Raw genomic sequence first — 10,669 nt, 5'->3', positions numbered from 1 at the left:
ATTACAAACAAGAAAGAGAGGAGAGAGAATCTACGACACAAATGAAGCTAATCAAGCAAATCATCCACCTCCTAATCTTTCTAAACATTGTTTTGGGAAGGTGGACAAGACGGAAGAGGAGAAACTTAGAGCATGGTAGATGGAGCTACCACAAGTTCCAAACAAGTACCACACTCTAATGATGAGTCACTTTGTCTGTCACTAGGAGCTAGGATTAATGCTTTTAATTTTTTTTAGATAAATCATTGTCAACATCAACAAGCTCATACATATCATCAGAATCATTAGAATCAACATTGTTGTCATGAACAACATAATCATCCATTTCTTCATCAAGATTAATAAAAATAGGATCTCTAATATGAATAGAACATGAACCATCATCTTTCTTGAGCATTTTTAATCTCGGTGATTTAAGTTGAACTTCCTCCCTAGGTTTAGGTGAAGGATAGAAAAATGGGACCAAGTCAACATTTGATGTTTTTAGGTAAGAAATAGGTAGAGAAGCAATTTCACAAGCCTTAGCACAGCGTCTCCATTGACATTCTCTTGCACAAAATTTTCTTTAGTTTTAGTTGAGGATTGTAAAGGTTTAGGATCAATGGATATAGGCTCCTTCTCTTCCTTTAAAGGAGGAGGAATGGGAGAAGGTCTACTAGGCTGAAAAATAAGAGATGTTAGGTGCTTCTCTTTGTAAGACATAGGAGAAACATATAGGAGGAATAGAAAGTGTAAGAAGGATACCAAGTCCATCATGAGGAGGAGGAATAGGTCTAGGATCTCTAGGCTTACTCAAAGATAATATCATTTCATTCTTCCCCTTTTGATATGATAGAAAAAGAGCATCACTTTGAGGCTTAAGAGGTTCAAATTGTTTAGGCCAAAAGTAATCAAGGGCAACATCTACATGCCTCACCGTGGGTTGGTACATACTATGATTATTTGTTATGATAGTGTCATTATGAGGGAATTTTAGACATTTATGAATAGTAGAAGGGATCGCTTTCATGGAAGAGAGCCAAGGATGTCCCAACTTCACATGAAATTGGTCCAATATAGGAATGATAGTGTTGAAATGTGGCGACTGATCAGCAAAGTACTGTACACTCAGCATGTATCCTCACTGGGGTTTGGGGTTGGGCTGGGCCCCGAGCAAGGGTTTGGGGGCGGCAGTCCTCGAGAAAAGCGGGGGTTCGAGGGCGGGAGCCCCCGAGAAAAAAAAATTTGGGTATTTTTTTGATGAAAACTGACATTGTAATAAAACCCTAAAAAGGTCGACTTTGTTTGTTTCCCTAAAAATGCATGTTATAAACGACTGAGATGCTTAAGGCATTGTAAGGTTGATGTACTATTTTTGCTGGATAATAAGAAAGATTGGATGACTGTGTATGGTGGACGTAACCCATTCTGGGTGAACCACGTTAAATCTTTGTGTTATCTGTGTCTTGTTTTATTTCTTTATCTTTTGTATTTAAATCTCCATATATTTGCTTCGGATCTGCTTGAAACCCTAACAATTGGTATCAGAGTGAGGTTTTCTGTAAATTGGCAGGACTTTCATATTTGAGTGGGAGCAATGGAGGATTCCAAATTCAAAGTCACAAAGTTTAATGGCCAGAATTATCAGTTATGGAAAATGCAAATGGAGGATTACCTGTATCAAAGGGATTTGTGGTGGCCATTGGAAGGAAAGGCAAAGAAACCGACCACAATGTCAGATGAAGAGTGGGACATTTTAGATAGAAAGGCACTGGGATCCATTCGATTGTGCCTTGCGCCGTCTGTAGCATTCAATATAACAGAAGCAAAAATGACTATAGATTTGATGGCAACATTGGCTAAGTTGTATGAGAAACCCTCGGCTTCGAATAAGGTATTTCTTATAAAGTGTTTGTTTAATTTGAAAATGAGTGAGGGAGGATCTGTAGCGGAGCACTTAAATGAATTTAATACAATTACCAGTCAATTGTCTTCGGTAAAAATTACTTTTGCAGAAGAGGTTAGGGTTCTCTTGATTTTATGTTCTTTGCCAGAAAGCTGGAATAGCTTGGTTATGGTTGTAAGTAACTCTGTCTCTAGTAAAAATACTTTGGTATTTGATGATATTGTTGGTGTTATCCTAAGCGAGGAAATGTGAAGGAAAAGCACAGGTGAGACTCCAACATCATTAGGTAGTGTTTTGAATGTGGAGAACAGAGGAAGATCAAAGGAAAGAGGAAAAGGCCCTAGGAATGAGAAGTCACGAGGGAAGTCAAAGAAAGGACGCTCTCAATCTAGAGGAAAGAAAGATTGCTAGTATTGCGGAAAGCCTGGTCATCTAAAGAAAGACTATTGGTCTTGGAATAACAAAGAAGGAGACAAAAATGAAAATGACAGTAAGGAAGCTAATATTGCAAGTAATACTTTACAAGATGCTTTAATCTTATGTTTGGATAATGTTAATGATTCCTGGTAATAGATTCTAGGGCTTCATTTCATGCTACACCCCATAGAAAATATTTTCTAGATTATGTTCAAAGTGATTTTGGACAGGTATATTTGGGTGATGATGAGCCCTGTCAAATTGTTGGAAAAGGAAAGATAAAGATCAAGTTGCAGAATGGTAATGACTGGTTTCTGCAGGAGGTAAGACATGTTCCTAATTAAAGAAGAAATTTAATTTTGGCAGGGCAACTAGGTAGTGAAGGTTGCTTAGTTACCCTCTCAGACAATATGTGGAAGGTCGCTAAAGGATCATTAGTAATACCTAAAGGTGCAAAGGTAGGCACATTATATCTGTGTATAGGTAACACTTACTCTACCCTAGCTACTACAGATAAAGTTACTACAGGGACAACAACAATAAATGTTGCAAGAACGGATTCGATAATGTGGCACCATAGGCTTGGGTAGATGAGTGAGAAAGGGATGAAAACCCTTCACTCCAAAAATCTATTGCTAGGACTAAAGAAGATTGATTTAGATTTTTGTGAAAACTATGTTTATGGTAAATGGAAAAGAGTCAGATTTCTCAAGGTTGGGAAAGAGAAGAAGAGTGAGACATTAGAGCTTGTACATTTAGATGTATGGGGACCGGCTCAGGTATCATCTCTTGGTGGCTCTTGTTATTATGTTATTTTTATTGATGACTCAACCAGAAAAACATGGGTATATTTCCTAAAACAAAAATCAGATGTTTTTGAAACTTTTAAGAAATGGAAAGCTTTGGTTGAGAATGAGAAAGGAAAAAAGTTGAAGTGTCTCAGATCGGATAATGGAGGTGAGTATTGCAGCAAAGCATTTGAAGATTACTGCTCCTTAAATGTGATTCGAAAGTAGAAGACTGTTCCAAGAACTCCACAGGAAAATGGTGTGTCAAAGAGAATGAATAGGACTATCATGGAACGCGCGAGGAGCATGAGATTGCATGCTGGATTGCCCTTACATTTTTGGGCAGATGTTGTACATATTGCTGTCTATTTGATAAATAGAGGACCTTCAACCCCTTTGGATGGTGGTATTCCAGAGGAGGCATGGACTGGTTAAAAGGTAAATTATTCTTTTCTAAAAACTTTTGGTTGCGAAGCTTTTGTCCATGTTGATAAAGAAAACAAAACCAAGCTTAATGCTAAATCTCAGAAATGTACCTTCAATGGATATGGGATAGATGAATATGGCTATCGGTTATGGGATTTTGAAAATAAGAAAATAATTAGAAGTAGAGATGTTATATTCAATGAGAAGGTTATGTATAAAGAATAGATGCAGGAAAAGAAGCATGAACAGGACAAACAAAAATATGTGGTGTTGGATGAGATTCCTGAAAATGAAATGCCATAGGTACCTGATGCTCAGCAACAATAGATTGTCCCACACACTCCTGCAAGTGTTAGACATTCTACAAGGACAAGTAGACCCCCTGAAAGATTTTCTCCTTCTTTGTATTCTATTTTATTAACGGATTCTAGTGAACCAGAAGAATATGAAGAAGTAATGCAGGTAGATGCCAAACAATAGTGGGAGCTAGGCATGAAAGAAGAGATGGACTCCTTGATGAAAAATAAGACTTAGGACTTAGTCCCTTTACCTGCAAAAAAAAGAGCCTTGCCTAACAAATGAGTTTATTGGCTGAAGGAGGAGGAAGGAGGTCAGAAAAGATATAAGGCCGGACTTGTGGTAAAAGGTTTTGCACAGAAAAAGGGTATAGATTATGATGAAATATTTTCTCCAGTTGTAAAAATGACTTCAATTAGAACTGTACTTAGTCTTGTGGCTGCAGATGATTTACATCTTGAACAATTAGATGTCAAAACAGCTTTTCTCCATGGAGATTTGGAGGAGGAAATTTACATGTTGCAACCACAGGGATATGAGGTCAAAGGTAAGGAGAACTTGGTGTGCAGGTTGAAGAAAAGTCTGTATGGCCTAAAGCAAGCACCTCGACAATGGTATTTAAAATTTGATAGTTTCATGGCTGAACACAGTTATCATAGATGTCATTCTGATCATTGTGTATATTTTAAGAGATTTGATAATGGCAGTTATATTATCCTGTTGCTTTATGTTGATGACATGCTTGTTGCTGGGTCTAACATGCAACATATAAATGATCTTAAACAGAAATTAGCTAGGTCATTTACTATGAAGGATTTGGGTGCAGCTAAGAAAATTCTTGGTATGAGGATTACACAGAACAGGAAAAATAGAACCTTGAATTTGTCCCAAAGTGAATATATAAAGAAGGTGTTGAAAAGATTTAACATGCAGGAAGCAAAAGCAGTTAGTACACCTTTGGCTAGTCATTTCAAATTGACTAAGGAGATGTGCCCAAAGGCACAGGAAGAGGTTAATAAAATGTCTAACATCCCGTATTCATCAACTGTTGGTAGTCTGATGTATGCAATGGTATGCACAAGACCAGATATTGCACATGTAGTGGGAGTTGTGAGCAAGTTTATGAGTAATCCGGGTATGGAACATTGGAATGCTATGAAATGGATTCTTCGGTATTTGAAAGGAACTACTACGAAGACATTATGTTTCAAAGGATCTAATGCTGCTCTAAGTGGATTTGTTGACTATGATCTAGCAGGTGATATTGATTCACGGAGGAGTACTACAGGGTATCTTTTTACTATAGGGGGAACTGCAGTCAGTTGGATTTCTAGGCTGCAAAAGATTGTTGCACTTTCAACCACTGAAGTTGAGTATGTTGCTGCTACAGAAGCTAGCAAGGAGATGATTTGATTGCAATGTTTTCTGGAGGAATTGGGTCAGACACAAGAGGATAGCCCATTGTATACTGATAGCCAGAGTGACATTCATCTTACGAAGAACTCTGCTTTTCATTCAAGGACAAAGCACATTTAGCTCAGGTACCACTTCATCCAGACTGTTTTGGAGGAGGGTCAGTTAAGGCTTGAGAAGATTCACACAAGTGAGAATCCTGCCGATATGTTCACAAAGGTAGTTCCACAGGAGAAGCTGATTTCTTCATCAGTTTTTGTTAGTCTTCTTGATTGATAATTGTGGAATTTATACCAGTCAAGTCCTAGTGTTTTATCCAGCGGATGTTGCATGTACAGTGGTGTCGTGTAGTATCAGTCTCCAAGTGGGAGATTGTTCGGTGGGGAGCCAAATCAGTCTCCAAGCGGGAGATTGTTGAAATGTGGTGACTGATTAGCAAAGTACTGTACACTCAGCATGTATCCTCGCGGGGGTCCGGGGCCGGGCCGAGCCCCGAGCAGGGGTTCGAGGGCGACAGCGCCCGAGAAAAGCGGGGGTTCAGGGGTGGGAGCCCCCGAGAAAAAAAATTTGGGTATTTTTTTGATAAAAACCGACATTGTAATAAAACCCTAAAAAGACCGACTTTGTTTGTTGCCCTAAAAACGCATGTTATAAGCAGCTGGGATGCTTAACATTGTAAGGTTGATGTACTGTTTTTGCTGGATAATAAGAAAGATAGGACGACTGTGTATGGTGGACGTAACCCATTCTGGGTGAACCACATTAAATCTCTATGTTATCTATGTCCTGTTTTATTTCTTTATCTTTTATATTTAAATCTGCATATAATTGTTAGTTCATATTTGCTTCAGATTTGCTTGAAACCCTAACAAATAGAAAAGATGACATCGAAGCACTTAGTATCAACCTCAACAAGAAGAGTAATAGAACCAGTAGTAGCGCAAGAGAAACCATCATACACCTTGACTACTACATTATATTTATCATATGTTATTGTAGCATTGTAAATTGTCACTGGGCCAATTTACACCTCATGTTTGTGCCCCTATTTTAGAGTGTCTCTCCCTCATATAATATTTGGGTCTTTTTATTGCCTTAACTCCAAATTTTTTGCCATATACATCTACCAAATGACTCTCTGAAGGGGTATCCTCCTCTTTGGGCCTAAATTTTGGTCCCTGATTGAGGAGGACTAGGGAACTAGCACCATAGTCCCCCCTCAATGGGGCCCAATTTTCAAGTGAAGGATGGGACCTATCTCTCCAAAGGAAATGAAATTGGTGGCTCTATATGACCATTGGAGGTTGGCCTAATCAGTAAATCAACCTAGGATCTCATATATAAAGACATCAATCAATTCATTTCAATCTAAGTCTCCATATCCAATCAATTAATCATTCATCATCAAGCATGTTTAGATATCTTCAAGGCTGCATACTCTTCATTCAACCATTGTGGAGCAAAATTATATTATTCATATGCAAGAATGTGTATATGATTAGGGTTTTGTCATGTTTGTTTCATTTCATACAACATATGTGATTGCATTCAAGAAGAAAAGCATAATTATCAATCATTACAGATTTGAGGTATATCTTTCCATTATTTATTTTAGTATTTGCAATATTTCATTCAAGGTTAATTCCTAAACCAAGGTTTGACTTAGGAAAACCATTATTCCCAACCTATTTCCCCTTCTTTCTGTGTGTAGGAAGTTGGTACAGAGCTACAATCTTCAAGATTAGCTTTATTTACAATGATGAACAGGCTCCCCTTTGGACTGCGAAAAGTGTGAGTGACCGGTGCGACGGGCATATTGGTCCCGACATTTCAAGAGCTCCTTCTAGGAATATATTCAAATACACTTGCATTCCTCATATCCAGGTTTGTGGCTCAATCCAACAACTGTAGCTCAATGTTCACACATAATTACTTTAAATTCAGCACATTTACCCTAATTTCAACATTTTACAATTACACTTAAAAAGAGGGCAATCGATTCAAATCTAGTAAACCTAATAAGGATTCTCAGCCCTGTCCTTGTTGATTTGTGGCTATATCTATTAGTTTTACCCCTCTTTTAATGTGATGTTCCCTAAGTAAAATTTAATGGTTTTCATATATCTAGTTGTGGAAATCCTAATATTTTCACCATTATAGTTACTTGATGCAATTGTAAATTATAAAGATATTCTTCAATGATCACATTCACCATACACGTTGAATCAATGAGCACCCCTCGTGAGAATTTTTCTTTGATCTTTGGAGTGATATATAATGGTCCATCAAGTGCAACAATAGTCTCACTAGGATCAAAGGTAATACATAGGTCCTTAGGATGTATAGGTTTGTCAACATGATTTGCAACATTATTAGACTCAACACCAAGGTCATTCAGAGAATATCCAAGAGGCTCAGACTCAACCACATTAGTAGAATGGGAAGGAAAAGTATTAGTAAAGATTTGCAGGTTTTGATTAGGAGGAGCTACGAATTTGTTTCCTTTGTCATTCAAACTAACTATGGATATGTTATTGTTATGAATAAAGTCTTAAATCCTACTCCTTAAGGTGTAACACTTCTTAGTATCATAATCAAGTTGATGATGATATTAGAAAAAATATTTGGGATCATGATAAGATGGCAAAGGTTTGGAGGTATCAACTTGTTAGAAGTATGGTTTCCGTTGCACCAAAAGATCGACCTGGTAATGATCGATACAACCACTAGACTTATAGAATCCACAGGAGGTTGTTAATCCATGTCACAAACCTAAGTGTTGCGCTACACAACACAAGGAGACCAAGGGCGCACACCTTGCAACAATCCCCCCAAGTGCAAGTGAGGGGGTTTGAACCTATGACCGAGGCTCTGATACCACTTGTTAGAAGTACGGTTATTGTTGCACCAAAAGATCGACGAGTTGTTAATGCCTGATACAATCACTAGACTTATAGAACCCACAAGAGGCAGTTAAGCCATGTCACAAACTTGAGTGTTGTGTTGCACAACACAAGGAGACCAAGGGCACACACCTTGCAACACTATTGGCTTTATGGGAGGAAGTTTCAACACTTTTTATTTATTAATTGTGTCATGGCTAAGTGCACAAAGATGGTGTGCAGAAAAATGGACACACACCTTAAAAAACTTGTAAAAATAGGCACTGCGATTGTAGTACTAAAAATTCAAATCACCCCATATGTGATAAGGTTCATTGTCCCTGACCCTAAAGGGACAAAAGAGCATACGCGTTGCTTTAGGACTTAGCACCGTGTACACATTGCTTTAAGTCCTAAAACAACACATACACGGTATCTATCAATAAAAAAAAAATTGGCAGACTGTGTTTTACTTTTCACGTGGTCGCGAGTTGGAAATTGGGGTTTTTTCTCGCTAAACCGCACACGGGCTCGCTCTTTTCTCACCCAAACGCTGTGGATCAAGGTCTATTTTGCTTGATTTTTCTTTTTCTTTCGCATTTGTTTAATTTTTTTTATGTTTTAAATTTAAATTCATTTATTTTGATTAGGTTTTTTAATTTTTTGTTACACAAACCAGATTTTGAAAATCCACAACAAGATGCACCACCTGAAAACCCTGAACAAAACCCACAAAATACACCTCCAGCTCCTCCTTTTGACCATACACCTAATACACAGGAGCAATTGCTTAATTAGTAGGGAAAAACATAACTAAAATAAATAGACTGAATAATAAGTTGAAAATATCTAAGCTTGAGCATCATAAATTCTTCACCACTAGCCTAGACACATTATCTAGTGGTGCCACTGCAATTTCCGCTCAAATTACAAAATGGGGAAACTATAGGGATATATGTCATCAATTTTATGCTAGTGGGTTATCATATGAGGGAGTGAAAAACAAAAACATTAGTAAACAACATATATGTGCCCTTTTTTGTTGATCCTGAAATTGGTTAGTCGTTACCTCTTAATGCAAAGAGGTTTCCCATACATTGGTGTACCAATGTGCAGATGAAAAATATTTTTTGGAAGAGGTGGTGGATGGTCTTTGACTAACCACCTTATAATAATTTTGAGGTGCCATCAAGGAAAGTATACAGTGAGTTTGTCCTCAATGTGTTGCCTAATTATTTTGACATGAGAGAGTTCCATGGTAGAGGTGGTGGCTCTGCCCAAGTTAGACCTGGAGCCCGTAGGCGAGTAGCCCAGGAGAGTCGTCGCCCCCTAGAACCCAAACCCAAGATGCATTTGACTATCCCAGTAGACCTGAAAGCGTCAATGGAGCTACAAAATCTTCAAGCGACCACAACATTGACTGATGTGATCATCCAACATGGAACACAGTTAGCACACCCTCTTGTACTAGATGATGAGCCATTAGTTTCTGCAGGTGGCGCTAGTGAGCCCATTTAGGATGTGTGTGCCACTTGCTCGGGGATATGCACAAGGATAGATGACGACGCCGCTGCATATGGATCCACATCCCATTCATGCACTATTTGCGGGAGCAGATGTCAGACCCACATGACTGAGGATGTGGCACTAACGAACGAGTTGATGGACATGTTGTTTGGCAGTCAACCGCAGACACTAGTGTGTTGATTTGAATTCATAGCATTTTATCTATCAGTCACTTAAAATTTGTAATTGTAAATGAATTTTCATTTATAGATCAATTTAAATTGATACAAATAATATGCATTTCAGGATGTAGTAGCGGTATCTGATATTCCTCACGTAGTTACTGCAGTGGCAGCTTCAACGTTTAAGGTATAAATTTTGTAGCAAGTTAAAATAGAATAGTACACTTTAAATTCAAAAAAAGTACAATATATACTAACTCTCTTTAATGCTTGACAATTTTTTGTTTGTAGGCGTTGTCAAGGGACCAAATGTCTCAGATTGATGATGTCACACTCTCAATGATCGATTTTGGCCTACAAGGCTATACAGTATCATATTTTGTACACCTTATTTTATGTATTATTTTGATGGAATATGCAAGTCATTTCATTATAGATTTGTTAAATTATGTTTAGTATCATTTGTACTAGTATCTCATGTTAATTTTGTTTTTTTAGGGTACCCCCTGTGTCTAGGCCTCTTCCTTAGCAAATGAAATACTCGAGGATGTCAAAACGTGGGAAGAAGGTAATTGAACACATTTTTAGTTGTACAATTGTTTGAAAAGATCGAAATTGTCTTAGTTAGGATTTGTAGATTGATTAGTATTTTTTGTTTGTTTTATATGTACAGCGCCCATTGAGCTATGTAGATATGTTGAATGCACCTAATATGCCCAAGGATCAAGTGAGAGCGGAGGTATATATCCCTACTTTATTTGCTTGATTTCATGATTATAGGCACGTGTACATGTGAACTTGTGGTAAATTATAATCTTATCATATTTTCATACAGGAAATATCCATAGCTACTTCATCAATGGCGAGCCCTCC

The sequence above is a fragment of the Cryptomeria japonica genome, chromosome 10 (assembly GCF_030272615.1).
Source record: "Cryptomeria japonica chromosome 10, Sugi_1.0, whole genome shotgun sequence".
In the NCBI taxonomy this organism is placed as follows: Eukaryota; Viridiplantae; Streptophyta; class Pinopsida; order Cupressales; family Cupressaceae; genus Cryptomeria; species Cryptomeria japonica.
This window is presented reverse-complemented; position numbering follows the sequence as displayed.